Source organism: Myotis yumanensis, unplaced genomic scaffold (genome assembly GCF_028538775.1).
Source record: "Myotis yumanensis isolate MYYU_CA2020_CCGP unplaced genomic scaffold, mMyoYum1.0.hap1 SCAF_2, whole genome shotgun sequence".
In the NCBI taxonomy this organism is placed as follows: domain Eukaryota; kingdom Metazoa; phylum Chordata; class Mammalia; order Chiroptera; family Vespertilionidae; genus Myotis; species Myotis yumanensis.
In genome coordinates this window covers 153,683,944-153,702,018 of record NW_027223753.1, presented here as the reverse complement: position 1 = coordinate 153,702,018, position 18,075 = coordinate 153,683,944, and the positions used below count along the sequence as shown (strand labels likewise).

Genomic DNA, 18,075 nt, shown 5'->3' with positions numbered 1-18,075 from the left:
CCACAGAGAAATTACCATTGTCTTTAATCTCTCAGCCTTACAACCAAAGTATCCATGTATAAGCTCTTAACATTGGGAATCAACAATAATCTTGTATATTTTTTCATTAGTGGCAGACTAATTGTGACAAGTACTTTATGTGGATCATTGAACAGTCATCCCCACTCTCTCATCCCTTATTTCTAGTATTATAAAAGCTGGAAAATGAAATACTTGAATTTCTAGCCCCTTAAAGCTAAAGCTGTCAAAGCACACTTATCTTATGAATAAGTGTATTCAATGGGAATGTTTGGAGTGTTTGTAGAAGACTGTAAGCTATTTCCTAATTGCAGTCATTTTAGTAAGACTATCTACTACTACTCATAAATATTTTTAAAGGCCAAAACTTTCCAAAATGACCATTGTTAACCATTAAAGACACAACATACCAATCATATTTTCCAGCAAAAATTTTTCTATGAGACTAAATTCTAATCATCATAATACTTTATGTATAATCAGCATTCCTCATGGATTACAGAAATGTAGTATGCTAATGAATCATTTAATGTTCTGCCAAAAGAAAGTTTCCAGATTTATTTTAGCGAGGGCCTTCTATAGCAATTTGAAATATTTTTAGAGAATTTAGTTAGCTCCCCAGCCTTGCCCAATGTATTTAGTGCCCTCTTCAAATTACAAAAGAATAGAATATTGATTTGAACTGTTTAGAGGAATTAACTGTAGGAGCAAAATAATACTTCAAAACTCTCTTCCTAAAATAAAATCTTAGGAGCTAGTATGTATGATTTGAGGGAGATTAAACATTCAAAATAAAAGGTGGACATAGGTTGGGTAAGGTGAGAAGAATTATATATTTGTGGAATTAAGGGAACAGAATTCAAAAGAGGAAAACAAAATAAGAAAAATTTAGGTAACCCTGAGAAGCAGTCATACTTTCTATCCCCCATTGGTGGGCAATCAGGTTAAATCCCCCCCAATTTCCCCACTTTCTATTGACATTTTTGCCTGGGCCTAGGGGAAAAGGTGACACTTGACATGCATCTGTTAATTGAAGTCGCTACTATTTTCTATTAAAAGAGCTTCAATATCTACATATTCTCTCCTCAAATGCTTCAAAGTATTTGAAACATAATTATTTATTTATTCAATACATTTGTTTCAAGCACCTGTAATGTGCCAAGCATTTTTATAAGTATTGAGAAGAAGCAGTGAAGAAACAATAAATATCCTTGCTCTTGTTTAAGCCTTTCATAATAAACTTTTAACAAACAATGAAATCTATAATCATAATATGTCAACAGTGAGAAGGACCTTTAAGGTCATCCATCAGTAATTAAACCATAACTCTTCAAGGTCAATAACAATATCTATTTTGCTCAACTTTGAATAACTAGCTCCTAAACCCTGCCTAGAGCAGGGAATGCCCTCAATTAATATTTATTGAATGCAAGAATGAATGGACATCCTTATTTCACAGATGAGGAAACTAAAGTCCAGGAAAAGGAAGAGATTTTCCTTAAACCATAAGATTTTCTGATGACCACGTTTTTTCATTATATCAGGTTGCCATATTCAACCAGAGGGGGTTCAGCTCAAATCCGTTTTATCAAGTCAGCACTGGAAACTAAGTATCTAGGGTTCACGGGTTTTGAGTGACCTACAAAACTTCCATGATTAAAAACAAATTGCTGTTCCAAAATCTATATAATAAAGAGCCAGGGTCGTAACGACTGAAGGCTCGACCAGACCAGAAGTCAGTGCTGGGTTGCCTAGGGGGTCTAAACTGGCAGTCGGACATTCTCCAAGGTTCCCCCAATTGGAGTGGGTGCAGGTTGGGCTGAGGGAACCCCCCCTCCATGCATGAATTTTGTGCACTAGACCTCTAGTGTAAAATAAAAGTCATATAATTAAAACTGATAAAGTTCAGTTAGATGACTACAAAAGGTAACATGTCAGTCAGTTAGCTGGGATTCAAGTCAGCTGAACACACACAATAATATATACATATTTTATATGAGATGAGAGTGATTTTATACTTGTTTGATGTTATTGAATATTAAACAAAGGGTTTATTTTTGTATTAGATTAAGGGACAACTAGTTAGTAAAAATAGAATGTGTCAAATCAGTGGATTCAATGAAATTCTTATAGACCACAGGGAATTATGGGGAGAAGAAAATCTAAAATAACAATGTTTTCTAACCACAAAAGTGAGGTAAGCTAAGAACTCATAGCAATATTTCTTTAAAAAAGTAAACCTACATGCAAATGAAGAAAACAGGCAATCAGATGTGAACCATATGCCTGCTCTAGTTAGAGTCACTTAAATGAGAGATTGTATATGAGTTTGATAAAGGTTTGAACCTCAGACAAAGGGCAATTTATTGAGAACAGAACCTGAGTTATAGATAAACAGGTCCATTTGAGCCTAAATGTCAGCAAGAACTTCTGGAGATTGCTAAATTGCTCTTTCTTTCACTGATGCTGACTCTAGACAAGTCATTGTAGTTAATAAATCATGTTGACCATATGGTTGTATATCTATATTTTCTTACCTGTTCTATTCAGCAGCCTCTCTGCCTAGAAAGAATCATGACTTATGACTTCCCAGACCACTAAAGCACTTAGTTACAGCTAAGATATTTGACCCTGACTCTATGCTCAGAACATTCTACGTATTTCATTCTATTTACTAGTAATTCTCACAGGTACCTTAATCATCCAATTTTATAGGTGGGAAACTGAGGCACAGTAAGATGAAGTAACTTACCTAAGACCACACTGTTTATGAATGGCAGCAAGGAATTCTAACCTAGGACAGAGCCATCTAGGCAGCTTATACTTTAGATTGCTCTTTCTGCCTTTAACTTTTCCCAAGAAGAGTGGGTGTTCACAGAGTGGGAGCTAGAGCAAGGAGTCCACAGGTATGTAAGCCTGGGCCTATAAACTCTAAAAACAGATCTTGGTAAAAGCTGCTCAGAATGGAGGGAAGAATCCTGATTAGTTTTGTCTATCCTATATAATAAAGAGGTCATATGCAAATTGAACATTACTCCAACACACAAGATGGCTGCCCCCATGTGATCAAAGATGGCCACCCCCATGTGGACACAAGATGACCAGCAGGGGAGGGCAGTTGTGGGCAATCAGACCTGCAAGGGAGGGCAGTTGGGAGCGACCAGGCCAGCAGGGGAGAGCAGTTAGGGGTGACCAGGCAGGCAGGGGAGGGCAGTTAGGGGTGACCAGGCAGGCAGGGGAAGGCAGTTAGGGGCAATCAGGCTGGCAGGGGAGCAGTTAGGCATCAATCAAGCTGACAGGCAGAAGTGGTTAGGGGCAATCAGGCAGGCAGGCAGGTGAGTGGTTGGGAGCCAGCAGTCCCAGGTTGTGAGAGGAATGTCCGACTGCCAGTTTAGGCCGGATCCAGGGCTTGAACCGGCAGTCGGACATCCCCCAAGGGGTTCCAGATTGGAGAGGGTGCAGGCTGGGCTGAGGGACACACACCCCCGTGCACGAATTTCATGCACTGGGCCTCTAGTCTATATAGTAAAAGCCTAAGCTACCATTACGGCAGAATGACCAGTCGCTATGATGCGCACTGACCATCAGGGGGCAGACACTCAATGCAGGAGCTGCCCCCTGGTGGTCAGTGTGCTCCCACAGGGATAGCATCACTCAGCCAGAAGACAGGCTCATGACTGGCGAATGCAGAGGTGGCAGGAGTGCTAAGGAGCAGTGAGCCTAGTGGTAAGGAGCAGCAAGCAGGTGGGCAGTAAAGAGTGAGGGGTCCTAGACTGTGAGAGGGCGCAGGCCGGATTGAGGGACACCACCCTCCAGTGCACGAATTTCATGCACCAGGCCTCTAATATAATATAAAATCTTGACTTGGTACTTTCTGGTGTTAATTACATAATTTTTAAATGCTAGAAATTAGTTAATATGTACAGTAATCTTTAGTATTTTGTGCAAAAACTATGATCATCATGATGAGTGTCAAAGATAGATGAATGGCTGAGGCCAGTTGGTCACTCCAATTATCATGATCCAATTAGGTTAATTAATCACATTTCCCATCTAGAGGATCAGCCTCCCACCTAGATAGTCATTGCTTAAGAAGAGGCTGTAGGAGCTAAAAATTACATGACATTTTTAATACCGAGTGACATAGAACAAGCGAGTGAAAGTACAAGGTCTGAAGCTGGCAAATGAGGAAAACCTGCAATTGCTGCTATGACAGCTGAAATCCATCAAGTTCAAGAGTAGAAAACACTTTTTGTTTTTCAGTTTAGCTCTGAATATACTTTTGTTTATATTAAACATAAAAACCTCATGCTAATGAAGTTCAATTAGATGTTTATCTAATAATGATATTGTAATTTTGGTTAAGAGATTACATGAAAAGAGCAAGATTAAATTAATCACAGGATATATCTATCTATCATCTATCTATCATTTATCTATCTATCTATCTATCATCTATCATCTATCTATCATCTATCTATCTACCTACCTACCTATTTATCATCTTAGGTGGCCAGTGAATTTATCCTCTATAAGAGTCATTAATATTCTATCTAGTGATGGCTTCTCTCCACAATTCTTCACCAGGGGAAATCAACCCTCAAATCCAGCTTTATTATGAGAAGGAGTATGTCAAAGAAAAAACAAATGATGATGCATTTTAGTGGTTTGGTCTAAAAGGGGTTAAAAAGTTGTTTTGTTTTGTTTTGCTTTGTTTTTAACAAAATTGACAGTTTTGGTAATGTTTATATTAAATAGTATTTAAATTCTCAAAAATTACAGTCTGTCAGTTTTTACAGACCATGTTAGAATCTGGTAAAGAGCTATAAACTTCTCCAGCCTTGACATTTTAACCCTGACAAAAACATTTTCTAGGTTCAAAGACCTCTTAGAAATCACCATGTTCTCTAGCAGTCTCCATGTATTTGATCATTTTCTGTGTTAACTTCAAAAGAGAGAGTGCACATCATACACAGTAAAGCCATATCTTCTTAATGTCTTGGAGTTGAAGGATGCTTCAAAAGAGAAGAACAGTGTGTAAATTTACTCATTTATTCATTCAGTGGAAGGTTCTGGACCATAGTTACTATGTGCCATGCACTGTTCTAAGCAGTGAAAACACAGCAGAGGTGATACAGCAATGAAAACACCAAGCAATGATCTCGACCTTCTTAGAATTTATATGCTAGTAATTACTGGCATGTGTATTGCTTGTTGGAGAAGGAGGCATAAAAGAAAACATAGTAGCTGATAAGAAGTCAGCTCAAAGAGGCATAGTTTCTCCTGGGATTTGCAAAGTTGAGTATCTTGAATGAATCTCATAAGTTTTGAAATAGGAAAAACCCTAGTAGGTTTCACATTCTGGATTCACAATAACTATTCCTAAAGAAATACCAAGACCACGTTATGATGGCAATAAAGATGGAAGTCATTTCTATGCCCCTTGGAAACTGTGTGGTGGTAACCTTGAAAGAGTCAGGGGATCCATGGAAGCCTTCACAGTGGTCCTGGAAAAATGCACACCAGACTGGCTCTCTGATCCTTGCTGAAATAGATTCTGGAAACTGCTCTTGCCTTTATGCATTCCATTCATTTCCTCGAAAGGGTGAGAATAGCACGTCTGCACATTCTGTTGGTGAACAAATACCAGGAGCATATGCAGCAGCGGCTGCTTGCGCGTCAGCCAGGCAGCCGGCTGCAATGCTGCTGAAGGGATGGCGGTGTTCCCAGCTGCCATCGCCTACACTGAGCTCTAATGGCCCTGTTTACTGGCTCTGGTCCAGGCCCCTCCGCAGCCCTACATTACTGAAATTAGGTTGAGTGGATTTCCGAGTAAAACATTACCTCTTGGGACCTGCCCAGCTCTCCCCAGCCTTGTCAACATTGATTAAATAGAAGCTGCTATCATCTTGGGGCCATGCCCACAATTACTCTACCAGTCACCACTGGGCTGGGGTGTTTGCTCCATTTCCTTTTTTTCATTTTCATCTTTCTTGAGTATTAAGTATCATCATCTCAAAGTCTCAACGGAAAGCGATAAAAAAGCATTTTGCAGCTAACTCACATATGTCCTTCTGATTACTTACGTGGTCTTCCTCTTGAGTTGTGTACCAGATGTCGATCTGGAGCCTGATCATGGCTTTTGGTGGTTACTGGGATCCACATTTTATGCTTTTCATGATCATATTTTACATTTTAAGTTCCTTTGAAAGCACTGAACCAGTGTACACTATTTTGATGTCAACGGAATGGTGCAAATATCACTTATGGCCCCTCCTTGCTCTCTGTGCCTTTGAAAGAGAGTATAACCCTATTGCTTACAATACTATTCACTTTAGGATTTTAAAGAAGAACAAAGCAGAATTTAACCAAGAAGAAGACTAAGAGGCAACATGGCAGGATACCTGAAATGCACTCCTTCTCTCAGAAGTTGAGGCCTAGGATCAAGCTGATTTATGTTCTAGCCTTGACTGCAAAACGGATTAGTCATGTGACCTTTCCTTTCTTTGCCTCAGTTTCCTAATCTATGAAAAAATATGAATAATAATGCCCACCCCACCTTATTGCAGGTTGTTTGGAGGTCAAAAAAAGGTATTTGAAAGGATTTTATAAAATTTAAAGTACAGTATGTAATACGTCAAGATTTTAATCCAACCTGTGGGATTTGGGTAAAAACAAAAAAAAAAAACAAAATAATACCTATCAAGTTTAACATTTCTATCCCAGGAAGAAAATAGTAATCTTGACCCCCAAGCCCCCAAAATCTTCTTTCCCAGATTAATGACTAAGACAATTTCTCCCCTAGAATGTTCCTGTAAAGTCTCTAACTCTAATTAGAAAATAAGAATATAGTGATTTATTAATTAAATAGAGCTGCTCAATTATAGAATCTAGGATTTTTAACTGATAGAACAAAAGTTAGTGTTTTTTTCTGAAAGGAGAAAAGACCCAGAGATTTTAAAAAGTTAAAGCAAAACTTAAAAGAAATACAGTTTGATCTTGAAAACTTCTTAAACATTCTCTATATAAAATGTCTACCAAGCCATCAAAAATTAGGTGTTTGACCTTCTTTCCCCATTAGACAAGAGAGCTGGTTCTAGAGCCAGAATATATGCATTTAAATTCTATCTCTGCAGACTGGTGCAGCCACTGTAGAAAACAGTATGGAGTTCCCTCAAAAAATTAAAAATGGAACTGTCTTTTGATCCGTTGATCTCCTTCTGGCAATATACCCAGAGAAACCTGAACCACTAATTCAAAATAATATATGCACCCTTATGTTCATTGGAGTGTAATTTGCAATAGCCAATATCTGGAAATAGCCCAAGTGCCCATGGATAGATGAGTGGATAAAAAAAGCTGTGGTACATTTGCACAATGGAATACTATGCAGCTGTAACAAAGAAGGATCTCTTACCCTTTGCAACAGCGTGGAAGGTCCTGGAGAGTATTATGCTAAGTGAAATAAGCCAGTCAGAGAAAGATAAGTATCACATGATCTCACTTACATATGGAATCTAATGAACAAAATAAACTGATGAACAGAATAGAAATAGAGGCATGGGTGCATGGAACAGACTGACAGCTGTCTGTTATATACAATACATTTTATATGTATTTATATTTATAAATATAAATTGTATATGTACAGATTTTTATATATATATAAAATGTATAGACACAGACAACAGTATGGTGATAGCCAGAGGGGAAAAGGGTGAGGAGGAGTTGGAGGTGGACAAAGTGGGGAAAAGGAGGACAGAAAGAGACTTTGCTTGAGGTGATGGGTGCACAATGCAGTGTGAAGATGATGTTTTATTGAGTTGTATAATTGTATTGTTTTGCGAACCAATGTTACCCCAATAAATAAAATAAATAAATAAAAATTCTATCTTTGACATTTACCATGATTTTGATTAAGGTATTTAACCTCTTATTGCCTCATTTTCCTTTTCTGTAATTTATCTGTAATTGGTGATAATATTGGTACCTGCCTCCTGGGCTTTCTATGATATTTAAATGTGTTAATTATTTAAAGTACTTAATAATGAACGGTGCATTTCAATAAGTGCTCAATAAGTGTTGACTATTATTACATGACTTAAAGGGAACTAACATTGGTTTAAATTTTACTATGTGCCAATCATTGTTCTAAGGGGTTTCACACATAAGTATTCAATATACATCTTGCCTGCTTCCCCATTTCTTTACCAGTAAAGTGGGAATAATAATATCTATCTCATAGATCTGTGACGAGTGTTAAATGAGAGAATAAAGAACTTAATACAGTGCCACTACTTGCTCACCTATGTGCCTAATGAATGATCTTCTTCCTCTCTCCACATTTATGCTCATTCAATCTTAGCCCACAATCAAGAGGAAAGTTTCTTCAAATATCCAAAGAAAGGGAAAGAAGAGTTTGTGCCTTATGAAATTTTTGCTTGTAGAATGAAAATGAAATTCAAAACTCTAAAAAAAAGCTTTGATGTCAAGGGTCAGGATTCAGAAATGACTGTGAGGGTAAAGATGGGCATTGATCAAACTTGAAGGGCATGATTTTGTGATGCAAGAATCAAGGCTGCTAAACAGTAATGTCTCAAAAGGCAATCACCTATGATATTGCCTCTATTGAGAACAGAACAATTTCTCTATTTCATACCTGGAGAATAGCAGGCCATTGGTTTTAAAAGGAAACAACTTATCCTCAGCCTTAGCTCTATATGAGGATAAATTTTGTAGCAAAAAATTTTGTAGCAAAAATCTACCATACTGAATGAGCAAGAACCAAATTGTCCTCTGTCCCTGGCTATGTAGTAAATTTTGTATCTGGCAGGCAAATTATAGAAGATGACAAATCTCCAGGTTTATGATATATATCTAAAAAAAATTCCCTTACTCAATAATTATCAAATTCAAAACTTGAAAAAGACCTAAAATTTCTTGTCCCTTAACCTTATGGAAAATAATCAAATACAGTGAAAGTTTTCAATTTCATGATGAGAAAGACCTTTTCATTTCCAAAAAGCTTTGCAGTTATCTGGGCACAGGGCATGTGTTGGGGGAGACATTGGCGTTCTGATGGGGTAATTCTTTCTACCTATGCACAACTCTTTCTCTTTTCTGGGCCTTCTGAAGCAAGGAACTACAGCAGATTTTAAAGAATAAAGAGAAAACAGATGGAGTAGGAAGGAACCGTTCTCTTAAAAGAAATCCAGGCACAGAAATACCCAACTTTTGGGGAATCTAATAAAAACATGATCCCTCCCCCACCCCACTCCTAGGATGATCTCTAACTCCTCCCGCTGCATTTAGGAGGAAATTAGTAATTTTTAAAAAAATCAGAACTTAGGTATTTGATGTTAATTATTTAGATCCATACTTAGGAGATGAGGAAAAATAAAACTGTTATCATAATTAGCTAGTTATTAATCTTAATAATAGGAACAGAGCAAAGTGGCGGGGGCGGGGGGAACATTATAAACATGGTCATCTGAGCAGCTTCACCAGGAAGCTACAACTTCACACGCCCCAGGGAACCCTGGGTCCATTCCCAGTGATCTGGGGGAAGGAATCAAACAAAAGGGGAGATGGACACATGGGCAGTGAAGTCTGGGTGAGGTAGGGAAGGTGCTTGTCTGTCAGTCTAGCCTGAGGAAAAGGATCACTGGCTAGGAGGGTGAAGCCACACAAGCATGTGAATTCTTCCAGGGTTAATTGGTTAAGCTCCTGGTTACAATCCCCAAACAAAAAGCTTCCTCTCTCCTAAACAGCTGCATAGACCATGGCCATGCAGACCCCTCACACAATGGACTGCAGCTGGGAACATGAGCTAAGCTAGCCAGATGCTGGACTGGACTGGACTGTGCTTTAATGGGGAACAGAGACTCTTGGCAGTGCCCGTAATTCTATCCCTGCTGAAGCAAGATTGGACTTTTTCCATGGCGGAAGAGACAGAAATGGGACATTGGAAACCCAGGAGTTTAATTTCATGGAAATAAAGATCACTCATCCTCCTGTTCAAGTCTCAGTAAATTCCTTTCCTTATGACATCACAAAAACTCCACTTCCACTGGTAATGGCTGGGGTACAGAGTGCATCCCATCTATAACAAAACAGGCTAATCATGTTTCTTTGTCATTTGTCATTGAATTTATTCTCAGTTTTTATTCCTAGTACCTTTTCACATTTATTGAAACTGGCTGCTTAAGCATCATACCAGCCATCAAACATCATTTGTTTGTTTTTCCTTAGGTATCTCTATTATTCTCATTGTTTTCAATATTGTTTTCAACAATGAGCCACCCTAGATCTTATCTAGTGATCAGTTACAAAAGCATAGTCATTTGTGTCTGTCAGACCTTGAAAAAGTTAATGAACAATCTGGGTTATACTGGTTTACATTTTAAAATTCAACTATTTATAATGTTTTAACATATAATGAATGAGTTAATATGCCTTTTTACAAAGTTTGCATTTTTAATATTTGTCTTTAGAAGCAAAAGCAGATCTAGGTATTTCAAATTCCACAATCTGATATGATGTGATTAAATTACTTCTCTGACTCCAGGGTTAAAATACAGAAATCAAAACTAGACATAATTCTAACTCCATAAGAGTCACTCCAATAGCCATGCAGCTACCTAAAAACTTTTCCTATGTATGAATAACTATTGCTTGGGCAACATTTAAATTTTAAAATAAAAGCACTAAGTCTGTGAGTTATATTCAGCTCAGGCATTGCTATGACTCGCCATGATGTGTTTGATTGTATTTGCAATACACCAGACAATTATTTATCTTTGTTGTTTAATTTTCCCTTATGGCTGTATCTACACAGCACAAAGAAAACTAAAGACTTGGCAGTTGTCTTGCTAATTTTATCAATGCAAATGGATAAACCACACAATTCAGGACAAAAATGTAAAATCTGTATACATTGTCACAGAGTCGGCTTGTAATTGTTCGTAAAATTATAGAATAGTGGATGCTGAGGGGGATCTTAGAGATCATGTGATCTCAGCCCCTCATTCCCTCTGAAGATGGAGAGTTTCTGTGACTTGTCCAAAGTCACACAGCTAATTACAATTCAGCAAATCCTCCCATAATACTATAACATCTCTCACAACTTTGGGGGATGAGTGGATTCTATTCCTTGATTTTAATTTACCTGTCTCTATTCCTCCCCCCTTTTCCTCTTTACTAACCTCCTCCCCTTTTCCCTCTCTCTCACTTCTCTCTACTTCCTTCCTCCCTCCTTCCATTTATTTTCTCTGCTGTGAAAAAGAAGGTAAGTTCAGAATAATTTTGCTATAAGGGCTACACGAAGTAATTTTATTATTTTTAAAAAATTAATTTTGAGAGAGAGAAATATTGATCTGTTGCCTCCTGCACATGGCCTGACTGGAGATCGAACCTGCAACCTGGTTATGTGCCCTGACCAGGAATCGAACCCACCACCCTTTAGTGTACAGGAACCAACTGAGCCACATCGGCCAGGGTCAGAAGTAATGTTAGATAGTCCAGTGGCTTGCAGAACCACGGGGCGGAGGATTATTGTTGTATCAAACTGCAACATATTAAGTACAGTTTGTGAGAAATGAAGTGGATATTTTATGCAGAGAGGAAATGAAATGGGGACTTCTAAAACTGTAATTTAGATGGAATAGTCATCATTGCTTTGGGAACGCTTTATAAACTGAATGACTAAAGAGTTATTAGGTAATGAACGTCCAGAATTATTGATAATTACTACAAATACTGTCATATCTAGGAATCTATAAGAGATCATGATTAGGTTGTGAAGAAGAGGAAATAAAAGTGCATGTCATTCCCCCATCTACCACTCCCTCCACTTCCCAATGAAAGCAGTGTTAAAATACCAACTGAGAAGGTTTAACTCAATTTTGAAATTAATTTTAAAAAACATTATTGTAACAAAAAAGCCCTAGAGAAGGTGTTTGTGCTCTATGCTTGCACGTAGATAAATAAATGCAATCTCCATCTCTTACTGTGAGAATTCATTTTGCACTCATTGTGAGTTTTGGCTTCCTGGGGCCTGTCAAATTGTGGCACTGCCTGTGAGTGAAAAATTGTTTTCAGAATCAATAGCACTTACTGGAATATAACCATAACTATATCAAAAAAATTATGTTTTTATTTGTATTAATTTTTCTCTTTTTAGTCAAAGATGCCAAAGCTCTTTACTTATATTTAGTGGCAAAGAATGTAATAGCTTTGGCTATTTAGGAACATTGGGACAATAAGCAGTTAAAGAATAAAGACTTGCCTGGCTGCTGTGGCTCAGTGGTTGAGCATCGTCTCATGAACTAAGAGGTCACTAGTTTGATTCCTGGTCAGGGCACATGCCTGGGTTTCGGGCTTGATCTCCAGTAGGAGGCATGCAGGAGGCAGCCTACCAAGGATGTTTCTCTCTCATGGATGTTTCTATCTCCCTCTTCCTCTCACTTCCTCTAAACATCAATAAAAACATAGTTTTTTCAAAAAGAATAAAGGCTCATGGTGAGTCTTAGCTTATCTGAGATAGAACTCAGGAATCAAATATGTCTGCCCATCATAAAATATTGAAGAATCATTCCATTCTTTCCTTTCTCCACCCATTTTTGTTTTTGGCATCTTCTTAAAATATTCCTTTTTTCTTAATTTCAGTGATGACTATGTTCTGGATTTTTTTTCTTCTATTTTCTAGCTTTTATTTTTCCATTCTGTTTCTAGATTTTAGTCCCTGTACCCTAACATGTCCACAAATTAAGATTCAATTATAAATTCTCTTTGTAGACTCTGCATCAGAAAACTCATTTTCTCTAGTGACTTAAATATTGAACCCATCATCAGGTAACCAGCAAATTTATATTATCACTGCCATATTGTTAATCCTCATACATCCCTGTAAACATATTACTTCCTTTATCAAAAAACTTTACTGTTTCCTGACTTCATATACATTAAATTCCAATATTTCTCCACATCCTTGACTCTACTCCTGACTCTGATCTTCTATCTCAGTCTGTACTGGACATCACATGATCACTGTCAATGCAAATATCACCAGATTAGCCTTATCATTCTCTCCGTGATCCAAGTTGAAAATTCTCTCTCTATATATGCACTTATCTATATCTTTTGATTCTTCTTTCTCAATGATAGATCTCTACTTGAGGCCATGAGACAGAAAAAAAAAATAACTGTACTGATGAAAATCATGCCAGACTCAAAGGCAATAGAAACTAACCATACTACTACTTTGAAACTGGCAGTAAGCAATGGAAGGAAGTGCAAGTGGGTAAAGATAACACAATACCTGAAGTACAAGTTTAAGGAAAATAGTCAAATAGGAGGTCAACAGCAGGGAAAGACAAGTATTAGAGGCTAGAGGAACATAGAACTAGAAAGAGGCCAATACAGATAGACCATGGACATGTCAGGGAATCTTTCAGCCAGCAATAGGGCCCCCAATCATGGGAGTAAGAACAAGATTCCTATCTCTAAGAGTATGATGATAATAAGGCAGGACCTTAGTCTCAGAGAGACCAGAGTACAAATGAGATGAATGAGACAGGGACTTAGATAAAGCAAACCAAGCAGAAATCTAGTTAGTGGAACTGTTTAAAGTAAAAGACCAATTACTGGTGTTTAGGTAGAAGTAGACTTGATGCTGAGCCAATTGTGTGTAGGGCCCTTTAAATTTCTCCACCCTAGGAATGAGAACGACATCAATTTCAGAATCAAGCATAGAATTCAATCTGAAAGAGGAATTGTGAATGACCTCATCAGTGGTACTTTCAGGGATAGATGGCAATATCAGACTAGAATTTCAGGGGGTGGTGGAGACACTAAAGTCTGAACCAATGCAGTCATATCTTAATAAATCTTTCTGTTTCCAAGGTAGCCCTCTTGAAGACTTCTCTGTCATGGATAGTGGCAGCTAAAATAGTTATTTAAAGCCAGCGGACGATAACGTGAAAAGGGAAAGGAGATGATTGCTGTCCCAAAAAATTATCTGATACCATTGAGTCATTTAAATGAAGTGTACTAAAAACATTTTTTGTCATAATCTCACTATAAATTCCCTTGGACCTGCTTGATGTCAGCTGTCTGTTTGGCCCACACGTCTTTGCCATCACTGCTGACTCAGGTCAGAGAAGTCCAGAAGAGGAGCACAATGGCTTTTAAGCTCTTCCAGGGGCCTAGGCCATCTTGTCTAATTGTTGAGACCAAAAATAAGAAAATACTATAGAAAAAATTAATTAAAAGTTAATTTTGTTTTTTAAGTTAGATTTTCATGAAATCATGGAAGGAGAATTAATTAATTAAAGGAGATGTAGTAATAAATTTGGGGATAAAGATAGTATTGAAAATATTCAGAAGTTGTAGTGGAAAATAAGAAAAAGGTATTTTACTGAAGTTAACTTGAGTATAGATTATAATAGGATGTAAATCTACAAAGTGTCAACACTTTCTAGCCAAAGACTATGAGGAACACACCCGTAGTTGAATACAGTGGTGTTTGTTGACGTGTTGCAGGGAGAACACACACTGTGGGGAACCATAAGGCATCGCAGTGTCAGGGGGTTAGAAAGGACTATTTGGGCATGTGCTAGGAGATTTGGATTCAAGGAGGCAGAGCTTTGCACTGGATTAAATGCTGTCATGAAGCAGGGGTCATTTTATGATTGTAAATCTCAACAGATATTATCTGAAAGGAAGGAGGAATGGGGCAAGTATCATCATCATCCATATTAGGCAGGTTTGGGAAATACTTGGACATTTTATTGTGGAGACCATGGCCATATTTAGGCTGTGCTCAGACATGATTATGGTGGTTTGTTTGTCTTGAACCATCATGCAAAGTCTGATGTTGGTGTTCTGTGAAACTGTTTGTGTTAACAGGAGAACTAAGGCCTATCTGTGAGCACCAGGCCAGCTCCTGGCTGTCAGGGCCTTCTTTTCTCTTTCTCAGGAGAAATAAGGGAGATTCATGTTGACTTTCCATATCTGACGTGCCATCATTGAGACCTGTCATTGCATCTGCCTGTGACCCACTCTGAAGTTTTGCATCTAGTAATAATAATGGACGTGTGATTCCCTTGAGCATCATAAAATAGAAATGACATTGATTTCACAGAGACAGCGAAAAGTTTCCACCTCAACCAGCACCATCAGCTGAAGCTCTATCCTGAAATGCTTTTACTGGCTCTTAAAGATGCTCATGGCTCCCAAGGGACGAGTGGCACTGTTTTCTAATTTAAAATATCTTAATTAAATAAAATCCTTCGTGAGGAAGACAGAGTGGGCCAGATTGGGGTCTGTCACCTCAGTTGTTTTCTCATTTCATTGATATGACAAGACAGCATGTTTGGGCTTTTCTGCCTCTCTCTTCCCCTCCTCCCTTTAATGGCCTGTCAAAAGGAAATTCCATCCTGTGTTGGCATTAATGTCTGCTGTAAATAAAGAGGAAATGGAGGGAAAAAAGGAGGAGGAAAGAGAGGGTGTGTGTGGTAGAAGCTAGCTTTGCAGCTCAATTGTAAGGCATCTCTCAGTGTCTAGACACCAGCTGCCTGGTAACCATGGGAACCCACTAACTTTGGCTGATGGGCTGAGGAGTAATGACTCTCAGGAGATCTGGGTGGGAGTATGGTGGTGGGGGCAGAGGACAAAAGGTTGGGAGAGATGGCACAGGGAGTATTAGAGCAATATGGGGAAGGGCAAAGACAAAACAAAACTCTCTTTGTGAAAGGGAGGCATTAACCTTGTTACCATTTTTTCTCATGCACATTATACACGTGGTGACAAGGTACAGACCTGCTGTACTCTGCAGGTGTCAGGGCACAGGTTGCTGAAGATGAATAGCAGAGCTGCAATGATTATATTCCCATCAACCTCCTGCCAGTGCCAAATAACATCCTCAGTAAACCAAAGCTTTCCACAGTAAACAGACAGGATCAACAATTGTCTGAAGTCTCTGGCATAGGAAATTCCGGTCCCTAAGATTGCTGTCACTTTTACAAGCACTCAACAATGAAGATTAATCACAGCTCTTTATACCTATAGTGTCCTCCCTTCCTGCTGCTCCCATTTTCCCTTGTCAGGCAAGGGTTGGGCTGCTGTTAAATAAAGGAGGATGGTGGTGGGAATGGCGAGGAAATGAGTAAGAAATGAATAGTTACCAGTTCAGGGCCTCAATCATACAAACATATTTTTTCTCTTATTCAAATATAGATTTCTATCATCAGAGGTTTCCAATCCATGGATTTTGCAGTTTGACAGTTGCTTGCGGTCACCCTGTCCCCTTCCCATCACACATTCCTTTTGATTGTGATTTTTAGGTAGCACTGGCACCCCTACCCTACCCCTCTCACCACTAATGGTGTGCCAATTTCTACCCCTACCCACATCTCTCCACCCCATTTCCTTGACTAAGTACCATCACATACAAACATACTCCCATGGACCTCCACGCTCTTTGATAATGTCCAAGTTGGTCTACAGCTATAGAGACTAGATTTATTGTCTGTCTCAATGTTTAACCTTACCCACCACAGTTAGGATCCAATAGAAGACTTGCTGGTTTTACTGGAGTTATCTGGATCATAAAACTGTTTTTCAATTGTGCAAAGCTAACAAATGATACAAACATTAATCCTTGGACTCTGATAAAAGCCAACAGAGCTGCCTGAATATAGATATATACAGAATGGAGCAAAAGTTTGTTTACAGTTGTTTGTATGGAACAAATACAATAATTAATATATAATAACACAAGAATAAACTCTGTGTTTTGTTTATTCACAACTGTAAACCTACTTTTTTATTCTGTTTTATTCAATGGTTCCTCTGAAGAAAATACTCTTATTTGAAAAAGTGTTGCAGTCATACTGAACTAAAATCAACATGTAAGCAAATTCAACATACTAAAAAGGGGCTACTAATAGGTAAATGCTCATTTAACTATAATTTATGAAAAGTGGAACATTTTAACGCACCAGAGACTATTAGACATTAAAGCTTGCATAACTTTGATTTGATGATTTAACATGAAAGAAAGGCAACTTGTTCCTAAGCAAAGGTGTGTTTTTGCCATCTATTTCCAGTCAGTGCAGAATCCCCAGTGGTTTTGAATTGCTGAAATATTCTCTGCTTTAGAAATGAATCTTTTGCATGGGGAGATGAAACCGATTTCCTCCCTATGACCTGGTTCCCTGCAGGGAGTGACTGAGAAGCTCTGAGACTAGGACAAGGATCTGGTCCTCAGGTGTCAGTGACACAGCCCATTTATAGTCACTGTCAAGTTGCCAACATCTTCTGGTCATTAGGAGGCACAGTGTAACTTGTGAGAACTCTATGAGTCACCAAAGAATTTTCAGGGGCAAAGGAAGTTGGGGGAACATCTGTCCAGGTGGCAGAGGGTATGCGGGGTAAGCCAATGAAATGTGGGGGTGATTTGAGGTCACTGTTGCCACCTATGCATTGATCATAAGAATTGACTCAGCTACTTTGACTAAATAGCTATTTTCTTCATCACTTGCTGAATCAACTATATCTATTGAGTATTCACTATCTATTCTATCTATTTGCAGGGAATACAGCAGTGTACAAAACAATAATAAGACTAAGAACAGACTGTTCTTGTGGAGCTTATATTTTACTATAATAAAAAAATTAAAATATATAGCATGTTAGGTGGTGCTAAGAGCTACGAAAACAATATTGGAAAGGAGAATGGAGAGTGCCGGGATGAGGGTATAGTGACAGTATTAAACAGAAAGCCTCCTTGAGAGGGGACATGTGGACAGAGAGCTGAAGGTTAGAGAGGGAACTCTATGAGCATCTAGAGGATAGAGGTTTCTAGGTGGAGGAAACACTAAGTGCAAATGTGAAAGCACTTGATTGTTGGAGTTGTAGCAAGGAAATCAATCTTGCTATCATGGCACTAGAAAGGGACAGTAAAGGAAGATGACATCCGAGTGGTGATCTGGTGGGGAGGATGTTAATCATGGAGGAATCGGACCGTTTTAAGGAACTGGCTTTTATCCAAGTGAA

The 18,075-nt window shown here is 38.4% G+C and overlaps 1 protein-coding gene across 1 annotated transcript in view; it reads right to left on the bottom strand.

Moving 5' to 3' along the window:
* The window catches only part of GAP43 (growth associated protein 43), a 96,614-nt gene that overhangs the window by 857 nt on the left and 77,682 nt on the right, over positions 1-18,075 (bottom strand). The gene's annotated exons all lie outside the window — the stretch shown is intronic.